The sequence below is a fragment of the Oncorhynchus kisutch genome, linkage group LG16, assembly GCF_002021735.2.
Source record: "Oncorhynchus kisutch isolate 150728-3 linkage group LG16, Okis_V2, whole genome shotgun sequence".
NCBI lineage: Eukaryota > Metazoa > Chordata > Actinopteri > Salmoniformes > Salmonidae > Oncorhynchus > Oncorhynchus kisutch.
The window spans coordinates 28,703,098-28,718,415 of record NC_034189.2 but is presented as its reverse complement, the minus strand read 5'-3'; the positions used below and the strand labels follow the sequence as shown (position 1 = coordinate 28,718,415).

Here is a 15,318-nt window from a genome sequence, read left to right as displayed (position 1 = left end):
CTCTCTCTCTGTGACTTGAGCCACCAGTGTCTTTATTGATCCTAATAAATAGCCTACTGTTATAAAATCGATTGATTAACAAGACCACATAAAACATTCTGAATCAGGAGGCTGCTCAATTCTTGGACAACGACATGCCACGAACGTTCTCCGTAGTCTCGCAATGTCAGAATGTTCAGAGGATATGCAGCCTAGATGTTTTGCATGTTGAACACTGATATGTCAAACAGACAGTGTGCCTGTGTGTTAGGCTTATATTAACCTAAATTCTTCCCGAAAAAGCGGTAAAATGTAACCCATGTCTACATCTACCTATCAATGTGAAATACTATTCAAACAGATAGCGCAAGAACAAAATTAACAGGCCTATATGTCCCAAATGTATAAATAAATACCGTCATCATTCATGCACATTTATTGGCGGTGGGGTGCTATATACGATGATGCATCGCAAATAGGCTGAACTGTGCGACAGGAGATTGAGCTGAACCACTGCAGTGTTAACCTCACAGCACAGCATATTACTTATGTACGGCTCTAGCGATCTCGAGTAAAGAGAGTAAAACCGCAACAGGCATCTATTTTAACTTGGCGCTAAGTGCTGGCAGCTGGCAGTAGTAGTGCGTTGCATAAGCGCATGGGCAGACGTTTATTTGAGACCTGTAGCTGTGGAGCATCAACTCCAACGGATCTCATATCTGGAACTTGTGACTTCATTTTCGCATGATTTACTGCGTCTTTTTGCAAGGACTTGCAAGTGCATGCATAGACTTTATCGTTTGATCTAGATGCTACCCAAAAAACTACACCCGTACAGTTCGATCAATGTGATCTAGACCATAGCCAGCCAACCTACATGGTCTGGTAATTTGTTTATGAAAGGTATCCTGGCGTAGAGGCTGACATTATTTTAGTTTCAGCGCATAACTAGGCACACATTTCGTGTGATGGGACTCTCCAAACTCTGAAGGTAAGACATATCTGGCTACAACAGAGTGCATGGTTATGCACTTGTGATGTAATTCATGGTCTGCGATATTAATTTGATAAACCTTTTATGCAGGACTGATTTATCTCGGTTTGGACGGATCTTGGCTTCATTACCTCACTTTTGTCTTTATACCGAATAAGGCGAACTTGTGGAGGGTCATTTCAAGAGGCAAGCTGTGACACTAGTTATATTTTGATAGTGTGTTATTTTTCCAATGGCTCTTTACATGATCTCCAAGTTGCGCAATTACATATGATTTATCCGCATGTGGCGCAAGAGAGGACTAGCCTAATCATGTAAACACATACTGTGCTGCATACATCTTAACAAAACATTGCCCAGGGAGATCATTCAACATTGACTTTGAAATTGGATGTCTATATCCCGAGGACATCTGGGAAATGCCTTCAAAACCAGCCAAGCAACCTGGTCTCAGAGCATTTGGTATTATTCTGTACATAACGCGAGCAAAGGCACCCCGATGTAGTGAGTTCGAATCTCATCACGGACAATTTAACATAATTAGAAACTTTGCACAATACTTAACATGTTAGCTTCCCCTTTCCCTAACGTTAACCCTTTAATCTAACACCTAAACTGAACCCTAACCCCCAATGGAACAATGCAGAGCAGAAGGAGCAATCCAGGTTGTCAAAAACAATTAGAAATTTGTTGTTTTGGAGCAACTTCAAAATTAGACGTTTGGGAAATGTGGATAAATGTCTAATTCTGTAGTGAGACTGTGAGAGCTTGTTGCCATTGCCACATGTAAAGTGAGAAAATGAGTGAGCAGTGGCATGTTTCTTCACGCTCTAGCAAACCACGCCTCTGTGTTTGCCACAGTAATGCCAGGGTGCGAATATTCTCACATGCCTATTGAGTGAAACAGATGGGCTATATTTGTGTATGAGACAGACCGTGTTATCTTTATACTACTGGTGATGAAGTTACCACTGCTGTTGAATATTTTGGCTGCTCGCTACCCTCTTTGTATCACATGCCAATTAGTGAGATGCATTACCAGCTATTGACATCATGAGATCATTGTTCAACACAAAGAAACACCCTGTATGGTTATTTGTGTGTTTGAATTGCATTGTTTAAAAAAAGAAAGAATTGTTATGACCTGGTAATATAGCCTACACTAATGTCACTCATACGTCATATTCAAGTACAGTATTAGGTATACAGCACACTTGCATTAACCATTAGGTCTAATGTTATTCATAGGGACTTTAGAGAGCTGCTCCCCACAACGGATGATGGCAAATAAGTCCCTAAACACGTTGACATGGACAACAAGATCTCATGGTTTGACTTCAGATCCAGACTTTTCCCCAAACGTCAAATTTCGTTGTTGTTTATGGGTTGTCACAGTGATCAGTTGAGCCACCTGCTGTTGTCGCCGGCGCATCCCATAGTTAAATTTGGGCGTTAATTCCGAATTGTTAAAATAAGGGGTAAGGTTTGGACTAGATAAAAAATAAAAAAAAACCTGTGAGCCAGAGCTTGTGGCTTACGCCCATCCACAATCCCTATCCACAACACCCTAGTACAGAGTTCCCCAACTCGGTCCTCGTGACTCCAAGGACTGCAACTTTATTCCCCCCCCCCCTAACACGGGCGTCAAACTCATTCCATGGAAGGCCTAGTGTCTGCAGGTTTTTAGTTTTTCCGTTCATTTAAGACCTAGACAACCAGGTGAGGGGAGTTCTTTTCTAAATAGTGACCTTAATTCATCAATCAAGGTAGGAGCGATAATCCATAGACACATGGCTGCCTGGGGAATGAGTTTGACACAGCTGATTCAACTGATCAAAGCTTGATGATCATTTGATTATTTTAATCAACTGTGTAGTGTTAGGGCAAAAACCTAAATGTGCACTCCTTGGGGCCCCGAGGACAGAGTTTGGGAAACTTTGCCCTAGCAAAACCCAAGCCTACTTGATGGTAATAGCGCTGACCATTGCCCCTAGTGACGGGTTTTGAAGGAATCTCCCGACGACCTCGGGACATGGACGAACGTCCAATTTCGAAGTGACTCTTGGAAAAACCTTTGCTGGATATGAATCAGCTCTGAGTGTTGGGTTACTTTCCAGTCTGTGCACTATGCTTTGTGTGGCTCCGCAGGCGGCACGGGGCGATAAAACAAGTGAGAGGTCAAACTCTTGCTCACTTTGTTTGGGTATCGATCCGCTGGCATCATTAACTGGTATCTGGAGCGCCGGCAGGGGTTGCGGGTGGCTCCACCCGGCTCTGTCAGACGCTTTCTTCCAACCGCCCACAGAGCAGCGGGGATTAGGACCAGGCCGGGGTGTTCTGGCCGTTGAGTTGGTCTGCAGTGGAGACTCACTGATTTAACCACAGTTTCTATCCCTCCCTGCTAGAATGTTGCCTGTCAGATTTAGGGCTTTGACTTGTAAGTCTGTCTGGAGGTTTTCACTAAAGCTTTTGACATGGCTCAGTTGAGAAACATGGTGGGATGATGGGGGAATGGAGGGGATATACTGTACCAGTCAAAAGTTTGGACACACCTACTCATTCAAGGGTTTTTCTTTATTTTTTTACTGTTTTCTACATTGTAGAATAATATTGAGGACATCAAAACTATGAAATGAAACGCATGGAATCATGTAGTAACCAAAAAAGTATTAAACAAATAAAAATATATTTGAGATTCTTCAAGGTAGCCCCCTTTGCCTTGATGACAGCTTTGCATTTTCTCAACCAGCTTCTAGAGGTAGTCACCTGGAATCCATTTCAATTAACAGGTGTGCCTTGTTAAAAGTGAATTTGTGGAATTTCTTTCCTTAATGTGTTTGAGCCAATCAGTCGTTGTGACAAGGTAGGGGTGGTATACAGAAGATAGCCCTATTTGGTACTATACCAAGTCCATATTATGGTAAGAACAGCTCAAATAAGCAAAGAGAAACAACAGTCCATCATTACTTTAAGACATGAAGGTCAGTCAATCTTGAAAAGTTCAAGAACTTTTAACGTTTCTTCAAGTGCAGTCGCCAACACCATCAAGCACTATGATGAAACTGGCTCTCATGAGGACAGCCACAGGAAAGGAAGACCCAGAGTTACATCTGCTGCAGAGGATAAGTTCATTAGAGTTACCAGCCTCCGATTGAATCCTAAATAAATGCTTCACAGAGTTGAAGTAACAGACACACTGTTCAGAGGAGACTGCGTGAGTCAAGACTTCATGGTCGAATTGCCGCAAAGAAACCACTACTAAAGGACACCAATAATAAGAAGATGCTTGCTTGCTTGTGCCAAGAAACACGAGCAATGGACATTAGACCGGTGTAAATCTGTCGTTTGGTCTGATGAGTCCAAATTTGAGATTTTTGGTTCCATCCGCCATGTCTTTGTGAGACGCAGAGTAGATGAACAGATTATCTCTGCATGTGTAGTTCCCACCGTGAAGCGTGGAGGAGGTGGTGTGATGATGTGGGGGATGCTTTGCTGGTGACACTGTCAGTGATTTATTTAGAATAAAAGGCACACTTAACCAGCATGGCTACCACAGCATTCTGCAGCGATACGCCATCCGCTCTGGTTTGCGCTTCGTGGGACTATCATTTGTTTTTCAACAGGACAATGACTAAAAACACACCTCCGGACTGTGTAAGGGCTATTTAACCAAGAACGAGAGTTATGGTGCTGCATCAGATGACCTGGCCTCCACAATCACCTGACCTTAACCCAATTGAGATGGTTTGGGATGAGTTGGACTGCAGAGTGGAGGAAAATCAGCCAGCAAGTGCTCAACATATGTTGGAACTCCTTCAAGATTGTTGAAAAACCATTCCAGGTGAAGCTGGTTGAGAGAATGTCAAGAGTGTGCAAAGCTGTCAAGGTAAAGGGTGGTATTTTGATTTGTTGAACACTTAAAAAAAATTGCTACATGATTCCATATGTGTTATTTTATAGTGTTGACGTATTCACTATTATTCTACAATGTAGAAAATTGTTAAAATAAAGAAAAACCCTTGAATGAGTAGGCGTGTCCAAACGTTTGACTGGTACTGTATGTATGTGTAGGCCTACAGGTGTTCAGAGGTCAAACCTTTATCTGCTTGTTTTGGTGTGGTTCTGTTCGTTGCATGAAGAGCTGAGCTGAATGTTGTTGATTAACTTCAGCAATTATTTGAATATTGGGTAACGTGCTGCTTACTGTGCTCTTGTTGCGTATCAGTTACTGATTGAGAGAAATTCACCATCCTGCAAATTATATTGTATCTAGGCATATCCTGCTCGACGCACCTTTAGCTACACATACTGTGCAACACGTAAAATACAGTAGGCCTAGCTGATCAATTAGTCAAATCCCAACATAATATCTTAGCGAGTTGATTAATCCATAGGGCAACTATAAAGTCAATGACATAACTATTGCACTGTGCTTGTTCAAAGGCCTGCTAGGATGAGTGTCTGTGTCACTGTCTGGATTCGAACCAGGGCCTGCTACATTATTGTTAGCCCTCTGAGCTAAAGCAGGAGCATTAGCTCGGGAGTTACCCACTGCACGAGTGTGATTCACCGACGCACCTCTGTTACATTTGGAGTGAATGAGCCTGTTTTGGTGTTCTACACCTCCGCAGCATGAACAAAGGAAGTCAGCTGAGGTGGGTGTGATGCACAGGTAAAAATTTGATCTCTCTCTCTCCACACAGACATCCTCCAAGCTTTCCTCCATCTTTTCTCCTCAGGCATATTACCCTAGTCCTCACTTATGTGTACATGCTTGACATTTTCATTCATCTCCAGGACCAGGGAGCGACCTCACCGACCTGCGGCAACACCGCCATGCCCCAGCGCCTTATTAGGCACGCTGAGCTTAATTAGATTCTTTGTAAAGGGCTGATTTATGCCAAGATATGGTTAGAGGAGGGTGAGCGAGATGGAAAAAGAGAAGAGAAGAGAAGAGAAGAGAAGAGAAGGGGGGGGGGAGAAAGAGAGATGTACGGAGGCTGATCAGTAGGAGGTGAGAAAAAAAAAGGAAAATAAATCCCAGGAGCGCAAAATAAACCAACAAAGAAAGTAATTACAGGTAGCAGCTTCCCAGACTCATGTAGTCGCATCACTAGGGTACGGTTCACTGCTTCCTCTCCTCTCTACTTCACCCCCTTCTCGTTTTCTCCCTTCCTCGATCTCCTTCTTTCTCTACCTCATGTCTCACTCACTCACACACACACATGTTCCTGAGAGGAGAAATAGAGGACCTGTGCAATGTCATCTTGTTAGTGCTCCTTTCACCTTCAAGGGCAAAGATGGAACACCTGGGAGGGAGAAGGGTAAAAGAGGGAGGGAGGGAGAAGGGTAAAAGAGGGAGAAGGGTAGAAGGGTAAAAGCGTAACGGCTATAGATCAAGCAGTCTTGAATTGAAGCAGCCAGGAGAGACCTAGTCAATGAGGTAGGTGGGAGAACATATTAAAATACAGTGGGTGACCCTGTGAAGTAGTCACAATTGTCTGCTTGTACAAGTGCACTGTGTAGAGCCAGTAGTTGCAACAGGTGTGAAGTTTTGAAAGAATTGACCATGCACCTGCAATAGAAAATGTGTTTGTACACAGTTGATAATTTTGTGTTTTATCACTGGATTACCTCAGTTTATGTCTACGTGCCCACAAAAACATTCACAGACCTTTCTGGACAATTTCATGCCAGCGGGAGCTGAAAACATTGTTGTTATCAGGTTGTTCTGGAATTCTCACAAAGGAACTTAATTGGGAGGAGGGATGTTTAACATGCTTTTTACATTTGTATCACAAACCATTTTTGAGAAGTCATGATGAAATTGGCCATTTTAGGCCTTTTTTAGACCTATACATACCCCAGTTAGACTCTATGATCTGTGAACTGTACATGATACAGACATCTTGGTGTCCTTATATACTCCTTTATAGGTGAAATGCATATGAATTCAATCTGTTTTTGACAACATTCCGTTTGATTTAAACACTCGCTTTCCATATGTGTTTGCCCATGGAAGAATGTGAATTTTTGGAGAAGTTCCTTTTTGGACCCAATTTGGCATTACCCCGCAATGTCATTAGACATCCATGTGTTCATCAATGGAAAACATAAATGGTTTTGAGTTTGATACTTAAAAGCTTACAAACAGTATTTTCAAACAATTTTATTTGAAATCAAATGTAAAAATCATTAAACTTTTTTTTTTGGGTCAATTATCTATATATTGTTTGATATTCACATATGTTGTAGGTTAAACCATATTTCAGTTCTGACATGTTGGTGTTGTGCCCGCCATCAGTTGAAACACAACATGCTCTTGAATACAGGGTCGGTGTCATTTCAATAATGGAAATAGAATGGACCTATCCCTTCAGAAAACTACAATTTAGCTGGTACACCATTGAAATGTAAAAAAAAAACCATTTATTTTTATTTTACTACCACAAAGATGACCGACCGCTGGTCCACCCACCATCGATTGTCATCTTAAATGGTCAAGTCTATTCTATCAATCTTTATTTCAATAGGTTTCCAGTATAATTTTAAGCAACAGATATTCCCATTCGTCAACATTCTCCGTGTGGAGCCCCAACCACCTTTTGTGGTACCATTTTGAAAGTTGAAATTTAAATTCTATTTCCATTTTAGTACATTTATTAGCCAAAACATGACTAATAAAGAGCATGTTGTGTCTCAACTAGTGGCGGACACAGCACAAAACCCTTTGATTATTTAAAATGGGGTCAAAGCTACAACATATGCTAATATGAAGAAAAAAATTGGCGTTTATGGGTTTTTTGATAATTGATGTTAAATGTAAGTGTTTTATTTTTTTTAACATTTTTTTTTTTTGGGGCAAACCTGTTTGTAAGCTTTTAAATTATATCAAATCTCAACCATTTGTCTTTTCCAGTAATGAAGACATGACTGTCTTCTTCCTATCATTGTGAAGCAAAAGGGGTAAACTTTGAACACCTTTTATGTCTTGAAAATTTTGGCATTCAGGCCCAAAAAGTCAATTTTTTATATTATTATTTTTATACAGTCATGGCCAAAAGTTGAATGACACAAATATTAATTTCCACAAAGTTTGCTGCTTCAGTGTCTTTAGATATTTTTGTCAGATGTTACTATGGAATACTGACGTATAATTACAAGCATTTCATAAGTGTCAGGCTTTAATTGACTGAGTGTTGACCCTTCTTTTTCAAGACCTTTGCAATCCACCCTGGCATGCTGTCAATTAACTTCTGGGCCACATCCTGACTGATGGCAGCCCATTCTTGTATAATCAATGCTTGGAGTTTGTCAGAATTTGTGGGTTTTTGTTTGTCCACCCGCCTCTTGATGATTGACCACAAGTTGTCAATGGGATTAAGGTCTGGGGAGTTTCCTGGCCATGGACCCAAAATATTGATGTTTTGTTGATGTTTTGTTCCCTGAGCCACTAAGTTATCACAAGGTGCTCCATCATGCTGGAAAAGGCATTGTTCATCACCAAACTGTTCCTGGATGATTGGGAGAAGTTGCTCTCGGGGGAAGTGTTGGTACCATTCTTTATTCATGGCTGTGTTCTTAGGCAAAATTGTGAGTGAGCCCACTCCCTTGGCTGAGAAGCAACCCCACACATGAATGGTCTCAGGAGGCTTTACTGTTGGCATGACACAGGACTGATGGTAGCGCTCACCTTGTCTTCTCTGGACAAGCTTTTTTCCGGATGCCCCAAACAATCGGAAAGGGGATTCATCAGAGAAAATGATTTACCCCAGTCCTCAGCAGTCCAATCCCTCTACCTTTTGCAGAATATCAGTCTGTCACTGATGTTTTTCCTGGAGAGAAGTGGCTTCTTTGCTGCCCTTGACACCACGCCACATGTTTCCTTGCAGGTAACCACGGTTGAAAGAGGAAGAACAATTATTCCAAGCACCACCCTCCTTTTGAAGCTTACAATCTGTCATGCTGATTGAGTTTGAATAACAGAGTGATCTCCAGCCTTGTCCTCGTCAACACTCACACCTGTGTTAACGAGAGAATCACTGACATGATGTCAGCTGGTCCTGTTGTGGCAGGGCTGAAATGCAGTGGAAATGTTTTTTGGGGGATTCGGTTCATTTGCATGGCAAAGAGTGACATTGCAATTAATCTGATCACTCTTCATAACATTCTGGAGTATTTGCAAATTGCCATCATACAAACTGAGGTAGCAGACTTTGTGAAAATTAATATTTGTGTCATTCTCAAAACTTTTGGCCACGACTGTAAATCTATTTTTAAATGTTTTATTTGTTTTATATATATATATATATTTCTATTTTTGTGAGCTTGGGGGTCCCTGATGATATATCCATCATAAAATGTGTTGCCCAACCCGATATTGGTTTGTTGTCTCAGGGCAACAATGTGCTACGAGGGTACGGAAACACCAAGGTTTTCTGTAGTACATATGAATAAGGAAAACAAGGAATATATGCATTAGAACAAGTTTTTTTTAAATGTATTATTATTAAAAAATTTTGACAAACATCAACCACAAATAGTTCCAACCAATCACAATTAGACGCTTTAAAGTCAAAACATCAAATAACCAAACTACTACTAATTACAACTAACACCACCTCCTGTATAAATGTTTCTCACGTTTCATATAAACATAAACCAACATCCAAATGACTGTGTGTGGAGGGGTTAGCCTATATATGTGTGTGTTTCACTGTGTCTGAATGTGTGTTTGAATCAGTGTTTCTCTTCTTTGACAAAGCACACTCTGCTTTCCAATTGTGTGGAACCTCCGGAAGCAGTTTCTGGTGGACATCACATTTCTGGTACTTGGCTTTTGGTGTACCTGTGCACCCTGGTACCTTGCATCTCCCCTTCTTTTCAGCCATAATCATCCAGTGGGCTGTGGCATCCAGTCGAATTGGAGCAGCGGGTCCTTTTCTCCTCTTCTCATACTCGCCCTTAATTGTGGAACTGGGATGACCTTTCTTGCACTCCAGACTCTTTCCACTTTAGCATAGGCCTTCAGCGACGTATGACTTGAAGGTATACCGATTAATTTGCTCCTTTCTCATGCCAGTGCCTTAACAATCTCTTTGGTAGAGCAGCCAGGTGGTCACGATGATCATGTCCAGGAAGTGGAACACCAGCCGGTGGTACCACTTCTTTGATCTGATTTTGTTCCGGTACAGTGCAATCAGTTAGTCAAGTAGATCCACCCATATTCTTGTTGTATTCTTTCACCACAGCAGGGCAGGGGACTTTGGTGATCATCTTTCGCTTGCGATCCCACATGTCAACCTCAGGGATTTTTTTTGATGACCTCCCATCTATTCAGTATCATGGTGTCAGCTACTTGGGACACTCGGCAGGCTTTGTTCCAAAACATGCAGGTGCCTGGTAAACCAAACAATGACATGTACATAAAATGTATCATACTTTCAGAATTAGCAGGGAGCCCACTCTGGATATTGGATGTATTTCTACAGTATATTGTTCCTAAAAATATGTCTTAATATGAACAAAAAGGTTAGTTATGAGATTAAAGGCCCAGTGCAGTCAAAAACGTGATTTCCTTGTTTTTATATATATTTCCACACTGAGGTTGGAATAATACCAGATCTGTCTGTTGGCATGTGATAATTATGATAATGCCATTTTAGTGTATGAGACGTTTTGAAATTCCAGCCTGTTTTGGTGGGATAGACTTTTTGCCTGCCTGGTGACATCACCAGGTGGTAAATTAGTTAATAGACCAATAAGAGTTCCAGACCTCTCTGCCAATAACTTCTATTTTCTCCCTACACCACTCCCAGACAATCCTAGCAAAATTCTAGCTGCCATGTCTGTCGGCGCCATACTCTTGGTGTCATTATACTCTTCATAGTGTGTTCTAACATTTTTAGAAAACACTATAAGGAGCATAATGACACCAAGATGTTGCATGCATCATATACGGTTCACAGATCATAGGGTCTTATATGAGGCATGTATAGGTCTAAAATGGTCACTTTCATCATGATGATAAAAAAAAAAAAATGGTTTGATACAAATGTAAATATCTTTCCTCCAAAATCAAATTTCCATGTGAAAATGGTCAGAACAATCTGATATTTTCCGCTGGCGTGGATTCGCCCTTCTATTGCGTAGTGTTGCTCTAATAGCTATACTGAACAAAAATATAAATGCAAAGTTTTGGTCCCATGTTTCATGAGCTGAAATAAAAGATCCCACACATTTTTGATACTCAATCTTTTCCCTCCAATTTTGTGCACAAATTTGTTTACATCCCTGTTAGTGAGCATTTGTCCTTTCCCAATATAATCCATCCACCTGACAGGTGTGCTATATCAAGAAACTGATTAAACAGCATGATCATTACACAGGTGCACCTTGTGTTGGGGACAATAGAAGGCCACTCTAAAATGTGCAGTTTTGTCACACAATGCCACAGGTGTCTCAAGTTGAGGGGGGCATCCAATTGGCATGCTGACTACAGGAATATCCAGCAGAGCAGTTGCCAGAACATTTAATGTACATTTCTCTACCATAAGCCACCTCCAATGTTTTTAACTAATTTCGATCGATGGCCATTTTGAATGCACAGAGATACCGTGATATCCTGAGGTTCATTGTTGTGCCATCCATCCATCACATGTTTCAGCATGATAATGCATGGCCACATGTCGCAAGGATTTGTACACAATTCCTGGAAGCTGAAAATGCCCTAGTTCTTCCATGGCCTGCATGCTCACATGTCACCCATTTAGGTATTTTCAACACATTGTTTCTTATAAAAGAAGCCAAGAGAGACTGGCATGCATAGTATTTATATCAGCCCTCTGATTTCAATGAAGAGAAAGACTTCTGGGCCAGCTGCAGCTTAACTAGGTTTTTCCTTGCAGCACTCAACCACACGACTGGACAATAATCAAGATAATAAAAAAAACTAGAGCCTGCAGGACTTGCTTTTTGGAATGTGGGGTCAAAATCAGAGCATCTCTTTATTATGGCCAGACCTCTCCCCATCTTTACAACCATTGAACCTATATGTTTTGACCATGACAGTTTACAGTAACAAGTCATTTAATATCCTCAACCTGTTCAACAGCCAGATTCAATTGAGGTCTAGAACTTACGGAATGAATTGTACCAAATACAATGCTCTTAGTTTTAGGGATGTTCAGTACCAGTTTACTGCCGACCCATTCCAAAACAGACTGCAACTCTTTTAGGGTTTCAGTGACTTCATTAGCTGTGGTTACTGATGCGTATATGGTTGAATCATCAGCATACATGGACACACATGCTTTGTTTAATGCCAGTGGCAGGTCATTGGTAAAAATAGAAAAGAGTACTGGGCCGAGAGAGCTGCCCTGCGGTACACCACACTTTACATGTTTGAAATTAGAGAAGCTTCCATTAAAGAATGCCATATCGTGGATTCAGAGCTGAGGTTGAAACGCCTAATCGCATGGTTTTTTCAGCAACAGGTTATGGTCAGTAATATCAAAGGATGCACTGAAATCTAACAGTACAGCTCCCACAATCTTATCAATTTCTTTCAACCAATCATCAGTCATTTGTTTGAGTGTCCTTCTCTATAAGCATGCTGAAAGTCTGATAATTTATATACAGAGAAATGGCATTGTCAAACACTTGGGTAGCGGAATTACTTTGGCTTCCTTCCAGGCCTGAGGACAAATACTTTCCTCTAGGCTTAGATTAAATATATGACGGATAGCAGTGGCTATAGTCAGCTACCATCCTCAGTAGCTTTCCATCTAAGTTGTGAATGCCAGGAGGTTTGTCATTATTGATCATTAACATTTTTTCACCTCTCCCACACTAACTTTATAAAATTCAAACTTGCAATGCTTTTCTTTTTGAGCATGTTTGAGATGCTCTGGATCCATGTGTATGACAGCGTGTTCTAGTTCCTACCAATATCCAACAACGGACATCAATTAGGAGTGGGACATCAGGCTACAATCAACAGCCTGATCACCTCTCTATGCAAAGGAGATGTGTCAGTGCTGCACACCAGATACTGACAGGTTTTCTGATCCACACCCATACTTTTTGTTGTTGTTGGTATTTGTGACCAACCGATGCATATCTGTATTCCCAGTCATGTGAAAACCCATATGTTTGTTCCGTGTAGATACAACTGTAGTGTTTTCAGAGCCTATGTTATCCTTATGCCCAATGTCACAGTAGTGCACACAGACATGGTACTAAAACAGGAAGTGGGGGGGTTTCCCCTCTGGTTGGAGCTGTTTAGGAGGTAACACTTAAACAGGAACTTAGTCTGTTACACTCTACATATAATTAATTGGCTGCTTTGTTGGTATGATACTATTATTACTTGGGTTGGCTTTTAAACAAGACATTGCTCATAGTGACTATAGAAAAGGGAAGTATGGGTGAATTTGATACTGGACATGGTGATGAGAGAATGTCAATGGATCTCCACACCTTGGTTCAAACAGTATTTGTCATCTTCCAAATAGTTCTGCGGGACTTAGTTGAGCTTGCCTGGGTGTAAATGTAACCAACGGAGTAGTATTAAAAGGGAAAACTCCGCCCACCTGGACTGGCACTCCAGCGGACTAAACCAAACAAACACTAAAAAGTACTTAAAGAAAACAAATACTTTTTTTAACCCAGATCTGGTACCTCACTACATAGTGACTGTGCTGAACACCCTGGTATGGTGTTTTGAATGAGGATGTCCTCCTGGGCTAGTCAAGCCTTATCTGTCTACAGTTGGTGTATTATACTGGCTAGGGCGGACCTGGTGGTGTCCTCTGCCCACAGGGTAAAGAGAAGCCATATTTGCATCATGGGAAGTTGAATGATGGCTGGCAGAGAGTCCCTTGTTAGCCTCAGGGACCATGACAGCCCATCAACAACAGGAAGTTAATTTAGAAACTCTCAATTCAGCACTGCGGGGAGATCTAGAGAGACTGCAGAGAGAAATTATAGAAAAACAAGTGTCTCGGCAGGTGCCTTGTGGGTTGTGAGTTACCGTAACCAGGGCGAGACGTGTCATTCCTGAGTTGATCTGTCACTCTTGTCTCGGGGCACGTTTTCTTGTCTCACACATCTTTCAGCATGGATAGAGAAGAACACTACATGTGAGAGAATGTGTTAACCGTACTGTCTTTACTCACTAGGTGGTTTGAATGACGAGTATGGAGAGCAGTCATCAATGGAGAAGGACAAACATTTTAACTCATTGTTCACGTAATCCTTTACCACACACACTCACACAGAGCTAGTTTTAACATCTGGTAAAGGACAAAAGTTGAACAGGAAGTATCTGTAGAAAGGCAATGAACACAGTCAGGCTTTCATATCACAATGCCTGCCATAATATACCCTGAACAAAAATATAAACACAACATGTAAAGTGTTGGTCCCGTGTTTCATGAGCTGAAATAAAAGATCCCAGAAATGTTCCATATGCACAAAAAACGTATTTCTCTAAAAATGTTGTTTACATCCCTGTTAGTGAGCATTTCTCCTTTGCCAAGATACAACACCTGGCAGGTGTTTTATGTGTAGAAGTTGATTAAACAGCATCATTACACAGGTGCACCTTGTGTTGGGGACAATAAAAGGCCACTCTAAAATGTGAAGGTTTGTCACACAACACAATGCCACAGATGTCTCAAGTTTTGAGGAAGCGTGCAATTGGCATGCTGACTGCAGGAATGTCCACCAGAGCTGTTGCCAGAGCATTTGATATACATTTTTCTTCCATAAGCTGCCTCTGTGGTTTTAGAGAAGTTGGCAGTACGTCGAACCGGCCTCGCAACCACAAACCATGTGTAACCAGCCCCGGACCTCCACATCTGTAAATACATTTGTGCACAAAATTTGAGAAGCTTTTTGTGCATATTACATTTCTGGGATAAAAAATATATAAAAATGAAACATCACTATAGCACTATACATGTTGCATTTTTTAATATTTATTTTTGTTCAGTGTAGTATTCTGCTTCAACAGAACAACTATTAATTTCAAAATTAATCAAACCATAACTCTATACACAAGGACTACTTTGAACAATTTACACATGTCAAACATTTGCTGGCAGAGCTGTGCAGATGCTAAGTTTGGTAACTGAATTAGAATAGTTTTCAAAGATGTCTGTAGAAAGTTTAGGGTGTCAGCGATGATGACACCTTGAGTTTGAAAAAAATATATACAAAAATTGGTTATTGAACTACAGTAGGTGAAGTGTATTTACAGTTTAAGTCGGAAGTTTACATACACTTAGGTTGGAGTCATTAACTCGTTTTTCAACCACTCCACAGGTTTCTTGTTAACAAAC

The 15,318-nt window shown here is 41.0% G+C and overlaps 1 protein-coding gene across 4 annotated transcripts in view; it reads left to right on the top strand.

The window, feature by feature from the left end:
• Nucleotides 1-496: 496 nt before the first annotated feature.
• The window catches only part of LOC109906582 (RAS guanyl-releasing protein 2), an 81,771-nt gene continuing 66,949 nt past the window's right edge, over nt 497-15,318 (top strand). For 2 of the 4 annotated variants that reach the window (XR_004203397.1, XM_031792171.1), the window contains exon 1: nt 497-970. The gene's annotated coding sequence lies outside the window, so the exon portion shown is untranslated. Of the gene's footprint in view, nt 971-5,416; nt 5,629-15,318 lie in introns of all 4 variants that reach the window. The other 2 variants (XM_031792170.1, XM_020504341.2) reach the window with 2 other exon arrangements.